At 51.5% G+C, this 15,454-nt stretch overlaps 1 protein-coding gene across 1 annotated transcript in view; it reads left to right on the top strand.

The window, feature by feature from the left end:
- Positions 1–10,445: 10,445 nt before the first annotated feature.
- The window catches only part of Tpst2 (tyrosylprotein sulfotransferase 2), a 49,486-nt gene continuing 44,477 nt past the window's right edge, over positions 10,446–15,454 (top strand). The window contains exon 1 of the mRNA XM_045133010.1: positions 10,446–10,492. The gene's annotated coding sequence lies outside the window, so the exon portion shown is untranslated. The remainder of the gene's footprint in view (positions 10,493–15,454) is intronic.

The following is a 15,454-nucleotide window of genomic DNA, read 5'->3' as shown; positions in this document are numbered from 1 at the left end:
TACCTCAGCTTCCGAACTGCTGGGGCTAAAGGTGGGCACCATCACGCCCAGCCTGTTGTTTTGAAGACAAGGTCTTGTTATGTTAGAACCCAGGCTGGCCTCGAACTCGAGATCTTGCTTCACCAGGAGTGCGGGGTCACGGGGGTGGGGGCCCTCCCTGCAGCAGAAGCACACGTGACCTTAGGGAGCCGTTCAGGTTATACTTCAGTAGCATTGTAATTCTTCCCGCTTAGCATTCAAAGAAACTAAGGTTCAAAAAGGGAAAGTAGGGCTGGAGAGATGGCTCAGGAGTCAAGGTGCTCGCCTATGAAACCTAACAACCCAGGGTTCGATTCTCCAGGACCCACATAAAGCCAGATGCACAGAGCGGCACATGCATCTGGACTTCATTTGCGGTGGCTAATGAGGCCCGGGAACACTCATTCTTTCTCCCGCTCTCTCTCTCTCTCTCTCTCTCTCTCTTTCCTCATTCTCCCTCCTTCCAAATAAGTAATTTTTTTTTTAATAAAACCTGGGTGTGGTGGCGCCCTCCTTTAATCCCAGCACTCAGGTGGCTGAGGATCACTGTGAGTTTGAGGCCAGCCTGAGACTAAATAATGAATGCCAGGTCAGCCTGAGCTAGAGCAAAACCCTATCTTGAAAAACAAACAAACAAAAACCCTACTAGTAGTAAAATTTTAAAAAATGGCAGGGGGGAAACTTGCCCAAGGTCTGACCCCACAGCCTGCACCAAATCTGCATTCTAAACTCTGAACCTTTGGGCGGCCCTCTTGTGATTTTGGGCCCTTCCTGCTGTGGTAGTTTGAATGTGTGTCCCACACAGACTCGGGTATTTTACTAAAGCTTGTAACTTGGTCTCCAGCCACATGGCTGGAGGGAGTGTCACTGGGGGGGTGGGGGGCAGATGCTGTGGTCAAGCCCTAAGGTGTGTTTGGGGCGGCTCTGATTTCCAGTCCAGAGGTGTGCGGAGCAGTCTGGGCTCTGCCTGGGCCCCTGCTGCCCACCTGTGTTCGTTGCCTTTTGGTGTTGCTGGCTGGTGATGGCCTGCCCCCGCCCGCCTCGCTCTCCCTCTCTCTCTGCTTGGATTCATGAATGGAAGCAGTATTTTTCCTCCGTGGATGAAACTTCCCCCTGGATCTGTAAGCTTGAACTAAACCCCTTCCTCCCATAAACTGTGTCTAGTTTGGATGTTTATCCCAGCAACATGGAGCTGCCTACAACATCTGCGTAGCAGTGGTCTGCCAAGCGTTCAAAAACCTAGTGCTTTGAGCTTTAATACACTGATTTATGAACAAAACTTTTTTATTGTTATTTATTTGAGTGAGAGGAGAGAGAAAAGGAGAAGCACACAGAGAGAGAATGGGTGTGCCAGAGCCTGTAGCCAATGCAAACGAACTTCAGACGCATGCGCCACCATGTGCATCTGGCTTAAGTGGGTCCTGGGGAGTCAAACCTGGGTTCTCAGGCTTCGTAGGCAAGCACCTTAACGGCTAAGCCATCTCTCCAGCCCATACATGAAACTTTATATCGCTCTAGGAAGCAGAAAATCAACCGCAGGTAGAAAGCAGCAGAGCAGCCACACAAATAGATCAAATGCTATTTATTGAAAGGAGGTCAAGCCGGGCGTGGTGACGCTCGCCTTTAATCCCAGCACTCTAGAGGCAGAGGTAAGAGGGTCGCACCATGAGTTCGAGGCCACCCTGAGACTACACAGTGAATTCCAGGTCAGCCTGAGCTAGACTGAGACTTTACCTTAAGACCCCCTGCCCCCCCCCCCCAAAAAAAAGAAGGTCGAGTACTTATTCGAAGCACGCACTTGCACCGATGGAGATGTGTGTAACTTTCCTTGACTTAATCAGGGACAACTGAAAAAGAGCTTTATTGTTTATTTATTTATTTTGAGAAATTGATTCGGTGTTATTTAACCTGGGTCCATGGTCCTCCCAGGAGTCTCTTGGAATTCTCTGTCTGACATTATTGACTCTTGTACCAACGTCAACTGATGCTAACCATCAGTGTCTGTAGGATGCCCATGGGGACAAGGGTGTTGCTACGGATATCTTTAGAGGAGAGAATACTTAAAGGAGCCTTGGAGGATGGAGTGGGCAGACGATTAATCCATAGAACATGGGAAAGACGCTATTCCAAGCAGAGCAAACAGTGGAGGCACCCACCTCTGTACAGAAGATAAAAAGGTGCCCCTCCTTCCTTAAGAAATTTTCCTGCCAGCTGCCAGAAGTTATTGGTAGAGATCTGTGATGCCCACGGTGGGATGGTGGTACCCTTGTGTGGTGGCCAACTTGCACAGCTGTCCTGGGCTGTGGGTAGCACCGTGAGCAAAGGCACTTGTGGTAGATGGAGTCAAGTTCACTGGAGTGGGCACAGCAGTTTGATGTGGTGTGGGCAGACAGCAGGACTAGGGAGGGGCTGCCGAACCGGGCAGGAGGTGAAATTGGTTTGAAATGTGAAGCCTCCAGATACCCCACTCTGGTTTTTCTGAGGCTCAAAGCAGAGTTGCTGAGCTGCAGAGATGGCTCAGTTGTTAAGGTACTTGCCTGGAAAGCCTAACAACCAGGGTTCAATTCCCTGGTACCCATGTAAAGCCAGATGCTCAAAGTGGCACATGCATCTGGAATTCATTTGCAGCAGCTGGAGACCCTGGCGTGCATATTCTCTCGATGTCCCCCCCCCCCCGTGTGTGTGTGTGTGTGTGTGTGTGTGTGTGTGTGTGTGTGTGTGTTTGTATGTGTGTCTTTCTCTCTTGGTCTATCTGCTTGCAAATAAATAAAAATATTTTTTAGCCGGGTGTGGTGGTACACGCCTTTAATCCCAGAACTTGGGAGGTAGAGGTAGGAGGATCGCTGTGCGTTTGAAGCTACCCTGAAACTACATAGTGAATTCCAGGTCAGCCTGGGCTACAGCAAAACCCTACCTCGAAAAAACCTATGTATATATTATTTTATATAGAGAGAAACAGAGAAAGAGAGGCAGGGAGAGAGAAAAAGAGAAAATTGGCACACCGGGCCTCAGCCACTGAACTTGAACTCCAGACACTTGCACCATCCAGTGGGCATGTGCGACCTTGCACTTGCCTCACCTTTGTGAGTCTGGCTTAGGTGGGATCTAGAGAGAGATGAAACATGGGTCCTTAGGCTTCATAGGCAAGCTCCTTAACCACTAAGCCATCTCTTCAGCCCTACCTACTTTTCGAGCGGAGGTGACACATCACCTAGCCTTCTGTAGGATGAGGCCCTTCCTGCAGCCTTCTGCTAGGGTCTAGGAGTACAGTGGGGTTTTTTGTTTTGTTTTGTTTTGTGTTTTAGTTTTTCTAGGTAAGGTTTCACTCTAGCCCAGGCTGACCCGGAATTCACTATGGAGCCTCAGGGTGGCCTCAGTCTCACGGCGATCCTCCTACCTCTGCCTCCCAAGTGCTGGGATTAAAGGTGTGCGCCACCATGCCCAGCTGTTTTTTGTTGTTGTTATTGGTGGTGGTGGTGTTTTAACATCAGGCTGACCTGGAATTCACTATGTAGTCTCAGGTTGGCCTCAAACTCACAGAGATCCTCCTACCTCTGCCTCCTGAGTGCTGTGGTTTGGTTTTTGACACAGAATCTCATGTAGCCCAGACTGGCCTTGAACTTGCTCCATAGCCAACGCTGGCCTTGGGCACCTGACTTTCTTGTGTCCTTCTCCTGAGTGCTGGGATTACACCATAAACAGCTCTTAAATTCTGCATACTACAGGCATGTGAGCCACATGCACTTAACCTTCACGCTTGTCAGCTCCAGGGTCTTGCTGGCATGAGACACGCCATGATCTTGTAATACAAGAAAGAATAAGAGAAAGAACATTAATTAAAATAGCTCAACTGGGAGCTGGCATGGTGGCACAGGCCTTTAATCCCAGCATTTGGGAGGCTGAGGTGGGTAATCGATGTGAATTTGCAGCCAACCTGAAACTACATAGTGAATTCCAGGTCAGCTTGGGCTAAAGTGAGCCTCTATCTCAAAACAAAACAAAACATGCTTGGGATGGAGAGATGGCTCAGCACTTAAGGAGCATGCCTGCAAAGCCAAAGGACGTAGGTTCATTTCCCCAGGACCCACATAAACCAGATGCACAGGGGGCACACGCATCTGGAGTTTGTTCACAGTGGCTAGAGGCCGTGGTGTGCCCATTCTCTCTCTGTCTCTCTCTGCTTGCAAGTAAATTATATATTTCAACTGAGTTGGAGAGATGGCTCAGAGATTACAGGCACTTGCTTGTGAAGCTTGACAGTCTTGGTTCAATCCCCAGTACCCATGTAAAGCCAGATGCACAAAGTAATGCATGCATCTGGAGTTTGTTTGGCACTCACATACTTTCCCTCTCCTCTCGCTCTCTTTCAAATAAAAATAGATTAATTTTTAAAAACAACTCAACTGCTGTCTAATCAATCATCAGAATTCTTATTTTTATGTATTTATTTTAAATATTTTTATTTATTTATTTATTTGAGAGAGAGAGAGGGTGAGAGAGAGAGAGAGAGTGGGCAAGCCAGAACCTCCTGCCATTGCAAATGAACTCCAGACAAATGTGCCACTCCATGCATCTGGCTTTATGTGGGCACTGGAGAATCAAACCCAGGTAGTTAGGCTTTGTAAACAAGTGCCATTAACCACTGAGCAATCTCTAGCCCAAAGGAAGTTTTCTTTGTACTTATTTAAAGAATGATTTGGGGGCTGGAGAAAACTATTTTGGGGCTGGAGAGATGGCTCAGTAGTTAAGACTGTTACCTGCAAAGCCAAAGGACCCAGGTTCGATTCCCCAGGACCCATGTAAAACAGATGCACAAGGTAGCACATGTGTCTGGAGTTCATTTGCAGCAGTTAGAGGCTCTGGAGCACCCATTCTCTCTCTGTATGTATCTGCCCCTTCTCTCTGTCAAATAATAATAAATGAATGGTTTTTAAAAATTATTTATTTTTTTTTATTTGGGGGGGAGGAGGGAAGGAGAAAGAGGCAGAGAGGCCGGACATGGTGATGCATGCCTTTAATCCCAGCACTCGGGAGGCAGAAGTGGAGGATCTCTGTGAGTTCAAGGCCAGCCTGAGAATACATAGTGAATTCCAGGTCAGCCTGGGCTAGAGTGAGACCCTACCTCATAAAGAACAAAAGAAAAAAAAAAAACCTGATAATAATAGTAAATAAATAAATAAATAAGAAGAAAAAGGCAGAGTGAGAATGGAAACATCAGGGCCTCAAGCCATGTAAACAAACTCCAGAAACATGTTCCACCTTGTGCGTCTGACTTACGTGGGTCCTTTGGCTTTGCAGGCAGATGCCTTAACTGGCAAGCCACCTCTCCAGCTTTAAACGAACAATTTTGATCTTCTTTAAGTGGTTTTCTTTTCCACGGGTCTGTCTGATGAGTCCTATAAAAAGAAAGTATACTAGGAATTCCCTCGCTTGGGAAATCCGAAAGCTCCTCCCACTCCCAGTCCTGACTCTGGGTTGCTGAGCTCAAGAGCCCCATTTTTCTTCACAAGTGCTAACAGGCAAATTAACATCCTTGAGACAAGACGCACTTACACTCGCCAAAACAAACAAGGCCCACAAGCCATAATCTCATATTAAATTTATTTGACACGTTGTAGTAAAAACAAAATGCATAAAATTGTAAGCAAAATAAACAATGATGCAGGGTAGAAAGAGCCAAGCAAAGGAAATAACATGTAATGTACAAAGGATTGGGGGAGGGTACCGTAGGAGCTATGAACTTGGAGCTCCTGCCTCTTGTCCTGCTTCTAACATGCCATCAAAATTTGAGTGTTGGGGCTGGAGAAATGACTCAGTGGTTAAGGCACCTGCTTGCAAAGCCTAAGGACCCAGGTTCAATTCCCCAGGACCTATGTAAAGCTGGTTGCACAAAGTGGTGCATGTGTCTGGAGTTCGTTTGCAGTGGCTAGATGTGCCCATTTTTTCTCTCTCTCCCCTTGCAAATATGTATATATATATTTTTTAATTGAGTCTCTTTCCCCTGGAAACAGAATTTCAGAACTTAAAGCAAGTCACATTTCAGAAACTGAAACTTCCAGTTTCGACCTCAACAGGTGCCCAACTCAAAACATGACCCAGGGACACTGGAGGGAGATGGGGGCTAGTCATGGCGTCCATCTTCTCGAGGGTTTCTTCAAGGTAGTTTTCACCCTGCAAGGGACTTTCTACCGACTCTGGCCCGAGAGCTCCCAGCCGGAGCAAGCTGGGGTGGGTCTTGGCCCTAGATTGGGGAGCTTGTGTCTGTCTTTTGAGTCGTGGGCCTTCGGGAAGACAAAATGTCTTTGTTGTGAAACATTATCTCTCCTATTCATGATGACCAGGGCTGACCCAGAAATTTTTTAAAACTGGGGTTTGGCACAAAATCTTTGGGGTGTATGCACAGGCAGAGTGGGGGGCAGAAGGTGCACCCCTAAAGCAATCGGAGGCAATGACCAGTCAGCATCAGATACCGAGTTTTAGAGAAAAGATATGCATGCAGGCCAGGTATAGTGCCGCATGCCTTTAATCCCAGCGCTTCAGAGGCAAGAGGTAGGAGGGTTGCTATGAATTCAAGGCCACCTTGAGACTCCATAGTGAATTTTAGGTCAGCCTGGGCTACAGCGAGACCCTACCTGGATAAACCAGAAAAAAAAATTATATGTATGATGTGCTTCCAGAGTGTGCCGGGGAGTTCTGAAGAATGAGCACAGGCAGCCGGCCACATACGCTCACTTGTATTCCCCGCCCCCAGGAGGTGGAGGCAGGAGAACTATGAGTTCAAGGCCAGCCTGGGCTATGTAGTAAGACTCTGTGCCAAAAAAAAAATGGGGCTAGAGAGATGGCTTAATGGTTAAGGTGCTTGCCTGTGAAGCCTAAGCCCCAGGTTCGATTCCCCATTACTCATGTAAGCCAGATGCACAAAGTGACGCATGTATGTCTGGGGTTTGCTTGCAGTGGCTCCAGGCCCTGGTGCACCTATTCTCTCTATTTGCCTCTTTTTTTCTCTCTCTCTCAAATAAATTAATAAATAAAAATTAAAGTTTTTTTTTATTTTTTAAAGAGGTGTAAAGAGCTGGGCGTGGTGGCGCACGCCTTTAATCCCAGCACTTGGGAGGCAGAGGTAGGAGGATCGCTATGCGTTTGAGGCCAGCCTGAGACTACACAGTGAATTCCAGGTCAGTCTGGGCTAGAGAGAGACCCTACCTCGGAAACAAGCAAACGAAAGAGGTGGATGGGGTCCCTGAGCTTGACAAGGTTGTCCTTTATCCTCCACCCCCGAGCACACGCATCATCCACACGTGCACAGAAGCGTGCATGTACTCATGCACACCATTTACATGTGTACAAAAAGGAAGGAGGGAAGCTGGGTGTGGGGGTTCGTGCCTTCAGTCCCATCACTGATCTCCATCGCCTGGGAGAAGCAGCCTTGGCCCCTTGGCCCCAGGGCTCAGAGCCTTGCGGCATCTGCCCCACAGTCCCCCGAGTTCTGCTCTCACCTCCACCACATCCTGTCCACACATTTACCCCCTTCCTGCAGGGCCCTGCACCCGCCGCCCCCACGCCCACCGTCCCACGGCTAACAGACTCTGGGTGACTGACCGCACACCCCCACCCCGCCCTGCGTCCGGCTGTATAAAATATCCCTGTGCTGTCCCCCTGAACCAGCTTAACCACCTGCTCTTGCCTGGTCAGTTACAGGTACTTGTTGTGATCATGAAAGCTTGCTGGGGCAGGGAAGCAGCAACCCCAACTCCCGTCACCTGCTGAATGGCCAGTGCCCAGCAGAGCTGTCAGCAAATGCCGCTAAACAAACATCCCCATCAGATGTGTCTTTCTTTTCATGCGCCTTTCTTTACTTTATTTTTTATTTTATTTGTGAGAGAGAGAGAGAAAGAGAGAGAGGGGGGGGGGGAGGGAGGGAGGGAGGGAGGGAGGGAGGGAGGGAGGGAGAGAGGGAGGGAGAGAGAGAGAATGGGCACAGGAGGGCCTCAGCCACTGCAATTGAACTCCAGACACTTGCACCACCTAGTGGTCATGTATGACCTTGCACTTGTCTCACCTTTGTGTGTCTGGCTTATGTGGGATGTGGAGAGTTGAACATGGGTTCTTAGGCTTTGCAGGCAAGTGCCTTAACTGTCAAGCCATCTCTCCAGCCCTCCCTTTCTTTGTGTTTTTTAAAATTACTTATTTATTTGCAAGCAGAGAGAGACAAAAAAAAAGACAAACACAGTGAGAATAGGCATGACAGGGCCTCTAGCTGCTGCAAGTGAACTCCAGACGCATGTGCCACCTTGTGCATGTGACTTTACATGTGTACTGGGAAATCAAACCTGGGTCCTTAGGCTTTGCAGGCAAGTGCCTTAACTGCTGAGCCATGTCTCTAGCCCTCACCTCCCTTCCTGCAGGCACAGACACATCGTGAAAACAGCTAGGCCCTGGTTAAACTGTGTGTGCTCCAGCAGTCACCAGAAGCCTCTAATGTATACTTAATAAACGCACGCTGTGGAATGTCGTTTTCTCCCTGGTCACTGGCGTCACCGAGGTTGTACATTTCATTTTGCCAGTCCAGCATCGTGCACAGGGCAGGCACGATTTCATGGCACGTGTGGACAGATGAATGGATGAGTTATGACCACCACATACCCTCGTGCCCTGGTTTCTCAGGTGTGTGCGCATGTGCAGCTACAGGCATAACTAGTACAGAAACCTATTTTAAACAGATAACACACCCACATATACACATAATTAAAAAAACGGTGGGCTGGGGAGATGACTCACCGGTTAAAGGTGCGTCTGGAGTTTGTTTACAGAGGTAAGAGGCCCTGGTACACCCATGTCTCTTTCTCTCTCCCCCTGCTTGCAAATAAATAAAGTATTTTTAAAAGAGAACCTAACGTGAAGACTGCACCCCTTTCTTTGCCCCTTCCTTCAGGTAGTGAGTGCATATGATTCTGGTTATAATATAATCTTATTTTCTGCTGAGTGGATGAAGAAACAGAGGCATGGGAAGGAGTTGAAGTTACACTGAGCTGAGATATCTAGCCTGCACTCTCTCCCAATATTGTACTGAAAGTTGTTTTTTTTTTTTAATTTGGATTTATTTGAGAGATATGGGGGAGGAAGGGAATGGGTATATCAAGCCCTTGTTCTACTGCAAAAGAACTCCAGGCGCATGCGTCACTTTGTGCATCAGGCTTTACGTGGGTACTGGGGGATTGAATCCAGGCCGACAGGCTTTGCAAGCAAGCAGCTTTAACCACTGAGCCACCACCCCAGTCCTCAAAAGTTTTTTGTTTTGGTTTGGTTTGGTTTAATCCCTGCACATTTTAGGCTGTCTGGTTACGTTTTGTATGTGTGTGTGGAGGGGTTCCTGTGTCCTGCAGGATCCCAACTCTCCTCTCTGGAAGCCATTAATTCCTCATCCCTAGCAGTGACGGCCAAAAACTGTCTTCACACGTTGCCAACTCTTGGGCTTCGGGGTGGAAGATGTCAGGATGAAACGAACCCGCCTTGTCTTGGAACCAACCGTACCTGTGAACATACCACACAGTCTTTTGCTCCGGGCTTGAGAGATGGCTCAGTGGTTAAAAGAGATTACATGCAAAGCCTGCCAACCCGGGTTCGACTGCTCAGTACCCATGCAGAACCAGACACACAAAGTGGTGCATGTGTCTGAATTTCGCGTGCAGTGACAGCAGGCCCTGGCATCGCCTCTCTCTCTCTTTTAAATAAATAAATGTATTTTTCGTTTTTTTTTTTTTTGTTTTTTTTTTGAGGTAGGGTCTCACTCCAGCCCAGGCGACCTGGAATTCACTATGTAGCCTCTTAGGGTGTCCTTGAACTCACAGTGATCCTCCTATACCTCTGCCTCCCGAGTGCTGGGACTAAAGGCGTGTGCCACCACCACCAGCATGATTAAATAAATATATATATATACATATACATTTAAAATAAACAGTGTGCCTTCTCTGACCCCCACCTCCTGGCTCTATCCCCTTGCTGCTTGTACAGACGAGGGCAGAAGAGAGCATGCAGACAAGACACGGAGCGGCCGGTCTGGGCCTGAGAACGTGCAGGACCCTCGGCGCCTCCGCTCCGGGGTCAGAGATGTGCCCTGGGCCACGCCGTACGCACGCACGCACGCACGCACGCAGGCCGGAGAACGGGCAGGCAAAGGGGGCGGGGCCACAGCAGGGGCGCGGCCACGGGGGCGTGGCCATGAGGGAGGGGCGGGGCCACGCAGGAGCCGCGGGAGGGGCGGGGCCACAGACGTGGGCGGAGCCGCGCAGGGTCCACGGGCGGGGGGCGGGGCCATGCGATGGGGCGGGGCCAGGCGGGACGGGCCAGCGCAGGCTCCGCCCCCAGCGTCGTCACGGCGCGGGGCCCCGCCCCCCTCGCGGCTCCTCCCTCCCGGCGGCGGCGGCGGCGGCGGGGAGCTGGGCTTCGCGGTCCGCCGGCTCCGCGCCTCGGCACGGTAGGTGTCCCCGGAAGGTGCGGGGTACCGAGTGTCCCCGGGAGCCTGCAGGGCGGCGGCGGTGGCAGCATCAGCAGCGGAGCGCGCGGTCGGTGCGCTCCGGGCGGGGCGCGGCGCGGCACTCGCATCGCTCCGGGTTTGCGGGGGGTTGGGAGGTGGCGGGGTGGGGGGGGTTAGTTGGAAACCGCTGAGCTCCGCGTGCGTGGGTCGGGGACGGAGGGACAGCGCGTGTCACCTCGGCGGAGTCCGCCCCGCCCCCTCCCGGCGTGGGGACCCTCCCCTTGCCCCCCTCCTCCTCCGATGCCGCCCGCGCGCGCGTGGAAGTTTAACTTGGAGCGCGGGGAGGAGTCGCGAGGCGTGGCCGCGGAAATCGCCGGCTGGGGGATGCGTAGAAGGGATGCGAGGGGAATCTGGGGATGGGGGGGCTCCCAGCCGCGAGCAAGGAGAGAGCATTTCCCCCCCCACCCCGGCCACCTGCCCCCCCCCTTCGTCGTCCTCCTCGCAGTGACCGCGGGGAGCCCTCGCCCCTGTCCAGCACACACACGGTCATCTGGTAGGTGGACAGAGGTCAAGGTCCGGTTCCCACGTAAGAGTCCGGTCCCTGCGGCGAGGGTGGGAGCCGTCCGCGGTGGTGCAATCCTCTCACTTTGCACGCTTCCTCCCCCAAATCCTACGGGACGGGGAAACCGATGCCCTGGGACCCTGTGGACGTCACATGGCCCCGGGCTTCAAGGCTAGAGCTGAGTGAAGCTCGCCAGCCCTGGCCTTCTTGGAGAAGGACGACTTCGCGTCCTGTGTGTGCTAGTTGGGAAACCCGATCGGGATGGTGAACTCCTACCCAACCTTCAGGAACCTTCTCTGGCATCACTTCTGGGAAGCTTTCTGTGGCTCAGCTCAGGCTTTGTTGGATCCCGGTCTCTTCACTGAATGTGAATTCCTTCCCCTTCCCTCCTTCCCTCCCTTCCCCCACTTCCATACTCCTTTGATCCCAGCAAGGTGGCCTGATGGTGGGGAGCACACGGGCCTTCTGTCACTGGGACACCGACCTGGGTGTGAGGCCCTGGGTCAGCATGGGGCCTGGTAGGGTCCTTTCTCCTCCTAAACTCAGTTTACTCTGGCTGCAGTATCTTAAAGAAATTTCTCCCTCGTTGGTGAGGCCATCAGACCCACTTGGAGCCCTGGCAGGTACTCACTGTAGCTTTGTTCCACGCTATTAAAAAAACAAAATCTAATGGAAATGTTCCTTTAAATTTTTTTTTTCCAATTTGTTTGAGAGAGAATGGGCGCACCAGGGCCTCCAGCCACTGCAAACAGACTCCAGATGCATGCACCTGGCTTGTGAGAGTGCTGGGGAATTGAACCTGGGTCCTTTGGCCTTGCAGGCAAGTGCCTTAACCACTAAGCCATCTCTCCAGCTCCTTCATGTAAATGCTTCAGAGAAGTTTGATTGACATGTAGCTCACTTCCCATACTCAGCTCACCCTGTGGGAAGCACACACTTCAGTGGGCTTTAGGGTGTTCACGGGGTTATGTAAAGTTATGTAATCCGTCACCACTGTCTAATTTTAGAATGTTTCCATCATCCCCCCCCCCCAAGCAACACTCATTAACAGGCCTCCTTTGCTGGATCCCTGACAACCCTCATTTACTGTCTGTCACCAGAGGTTTGCAAGATAATGCTCGAGGTAGCATTTAGCAGTACCTTTTCTTCTTCAAACTTTATTACTTTTCATGGGCGAGTAGTATTTCTTTCTTCTTCTTTTTTTTTTAACATTCCCAGCCCTTACCAGCTAATATTTCAACAGACGATGGTGGGTTAGATAACTACTTCTTTTCGGCTGTTGTGAAAAGTGTGGCTGGAGACGTCATGTGCTGATTCATGTACACGTGTTTTCAGTTTCGTCCATTGTTTACCTAGGGTTGGGAGTCCTCGCTGTTGAGTGCCTCTGGTTAACCTTGTGAGGAACTTCTGGCCAGGCAGGAGGGTTCCAGTGACCTGTTTGAGACAGGGTCTCCCGTAGCCCCTGCTGGCCTCAAGTTCACTGTGTAGCCTGGGCTTGAGCGCACCTCCTGAGTGCTGGGATTGCACAGATGTGCATTGCCTCATCTGCTCGAGGGTTCTGTAATCTGACAGAAATTTAGCCCCATTTGAAGCCGATGTGATCACACTGGCTTGGGTGCGTTGGTTATAGATGATGTTCTAGTTCTTTTAGACTGAGCGCCTTGTTAGCGAAGGAGAGGTCATCTGCATGCATGTGGGGCCACCTTGGGACCAGCACATATGGAGCAGGGATGAGTTTACATAGTGGTAGCCGGGCTCTGTATGCAGCGTGTTAACGTCTAATAAGCCCCAGCACTGGCTGGTGCAGGGGCAGCAGTGAGGGTCCCGGGGCTCTTGCAGCCCACCTGAGACCTGGCGCCCAGCACAGGGGTTTGGAAACCTGGGCTTCTGTCCTCTGTTTTCTTGCCACAGCTGGACCTACCGCTCTCTGTCCCCTCGCACCCTAGCCCCCGTGAGGTGAGGATGCTGGAGGAACTCTGGGGTTTGTGAAGTAATGAAAATTTCTTGAAGTGAGTCAGGTCTCCTGAGGTCGAACCCATAAAAAGCCTGGCTTGAGAATTTAAAGAGGCATTACCCTGCAGGGTCCAGACCCTCACCTGCCATCCTGGTCTCCTCTGGGCTGCTGCTGGGTGGGAAAGTGGGGAGCCCAACCCCCCTCAGATGCTGTTTGTTAACTCCACCTGTGTTTTTTTTAAATACTTTATCTTATTTATTACACAGAGAAAGAATATGGGCATGCCAGGGCCTCCAGCTACTGCAAACGAACTCCAGATACATGCGTCACTTTGTGCATCTAGCTTACGTGGGTCCTGGGGAATCGAACCTGGATCCTTTGGCTTTGCAAGCAAGTATTTTAATCTCTAAGCTCCTTCTAGCACCCCGTTATCTATTTCCTCCCATCTTTTTTTTTTTTTTTTTTACCTGTCTCCCATGTTCCTAGAGAGCCATCTAGGGATGGAGACACACCTGAGATTCCCTGGGCCACAGAGCCCCCACGTGGTCATAGACTTCCAGAGCCCTGTGTGGTGGTGGTACCTTGCTATCCGCAGCCGCCAGCGTGCATTGTCCTTGTGACGCCGTAGCCAGCATGGCTAGTCAGTGGTGGCTTCACAGCCTGGGGTTGTGGCAGTCAGAACGCGTCGTCCTTTAGCCAGCTTACTTGTGGCTTAGTTCGTCTTGATTTACCCAGTGGCCTCGCTGAAGCGCTCCTGAGCAGCTGCCCTTGTGCCACCCACCCCTGCTCCCGGCCAGGACCCACGCTGACCGCAGACACAGCCGCCCCGTCTGGGGCTACTCCAGCAAAGGCCTGGGATGCCTGCACCTCCTGTGTCCCTCTCAGATCTTCCCCACCCCAGGCTGTGGCAGTGAGTCACTTAGAACAGCCGGAGAGCTTGGGCCAAGCCCCGAAAATTGCAGGGAAGGATTGAGAAGACGCTTGGGGAAATGCTTGTCTGTTCCTGCACACCCACGTGTGTCATCCCAGGTACCCTGCTGAGTGGCTCTCGGACTCCAGAGCAGCCCCTCGCAGACCTCAGGCTTCCCTCCCTGTCAGAGGCAGCGACTGTCGACATGGTGGGCAGGTGACAAACACAGGGCTGCCTGGGGGCCAGCCACTGGCTGAGGAGCCCCCCACAGCTTCATGTGATGGGCCAGTGCAGGCACCGCGGTCGGTCCAGTCACGCAGCTGGGAAATAGCAGAGACAGGATTTGGGTCCAACAGCAGTGGTAGATAATTCACCGTCCTGACTGTGGTAGTTTGAAGGCACGGCCCCATAGACTCGGGTGCTTTATTGAAATTGAGTTTGAATGCGGGCGTGGTGGCGCACGCCTTTAATCCCGGCACTCGGGAGGCAGAGGTAGGAGGATCATCCCGTGAGTTCAAGGCCACCCCGAAACTACATAGTGAATTACAGGTCAGCCTGGGCTTGAGTGAGACCCTACCTCAAAAAAAGCGGGAAAAAAAAAATTGAGTTTGCAACGTCAGCCTCCAGCAGGCCGATTCCTGCTACGAGGAGGTATATCGCTGGGCTCCATCTTTGGAGTTTCACCCTGAGGTGTGTTTGGGGGCAGATCTGAGTTCAGCCCTCAGGTTTGTGGAGAGCAGTTTGGAGCCGCCGCTGTGGAGCTTGAGCCCGGCTGCTTTCATGGTGCCTGCCGCCGTAGCTGGTGCCTCTCTGCTTGGCTCTGTGAGCGTGAGCCAGCGTTCTCCGCCGTTAATGGTGTGCGCCCTAGATTCTGTGAGCCTGAAATAAACCCCTTCCTCCTATAAGCTGCTTCCAGTCGGGTGTTTGTCCAGCAAGGAGAGGCTTGACTGCGACGCTTACCCCATCTTGTAACCTGCGACGCTGAGATCTTGTAACCCATCCCGAGGCCCGGCACCTGGTGCCGACATTTGTTACAAGCATCATCCACTGATGCTCACCCATTAGCAGTCAGTCACACTCCTTCCTTGGTGGCTGTTGACTTGTGAAGGTCCCAGCTGTCGGCTCCCCTTACTCCCCTAAGCAGTGCGTGGCCTTGGGCAAAGTGCTCCCCGCCCTCCGAACTGTGTTTCCCTTCTTGCTAAATGAACGGCTTCAGCCTGGGACGCGGGTGTTGAGCTCCCAAGTCCACGCGGCTTTTCTAGGCTGCCTGCTTTGTTCTGTGGGGCTGGAGTTTGATCCTTGGGCCTAGAGCTAGGCAAGCGCTCGACCGCTGAGCTACTGTCCCAGCTTGCTCTTTTTTATTTATTTTTTAGAGAGAGTAAGAGCAAGAATGAGAGAGAGAGGGCCTCAGCCATTGCAGTCAAACTCCACAGACATTTGCGCCACCTGGTGGGCATGTGCGACCGTGCACTTGTGCCACCTTTGTGCAGCTGGCTTACATGGGATCTGGAGGGAGATTGAATATCTGTCCTTAAG

Source organism: Jaculus jaculus, chromosome 13 (assembly GCF_020740685.1).
Source record: "Jaculus jaculus isolate mJacJac1 chromosome 13, mJacJac1.mat.Y.cur, whole genome shotgun sequence".
Taxonomy (NCBI): domain Eukaryota; kingdom Metazoa; phylum Chordata; class Mammalia; order Rodentia; family Dipodidae; genus Jaculus; species Jaculus jaculus.
The sequence above is the reverse complement of the archived record's forward strand: the minus strand, read 5'-3'. Positions and strand labels throughout refer to the sequence as shown.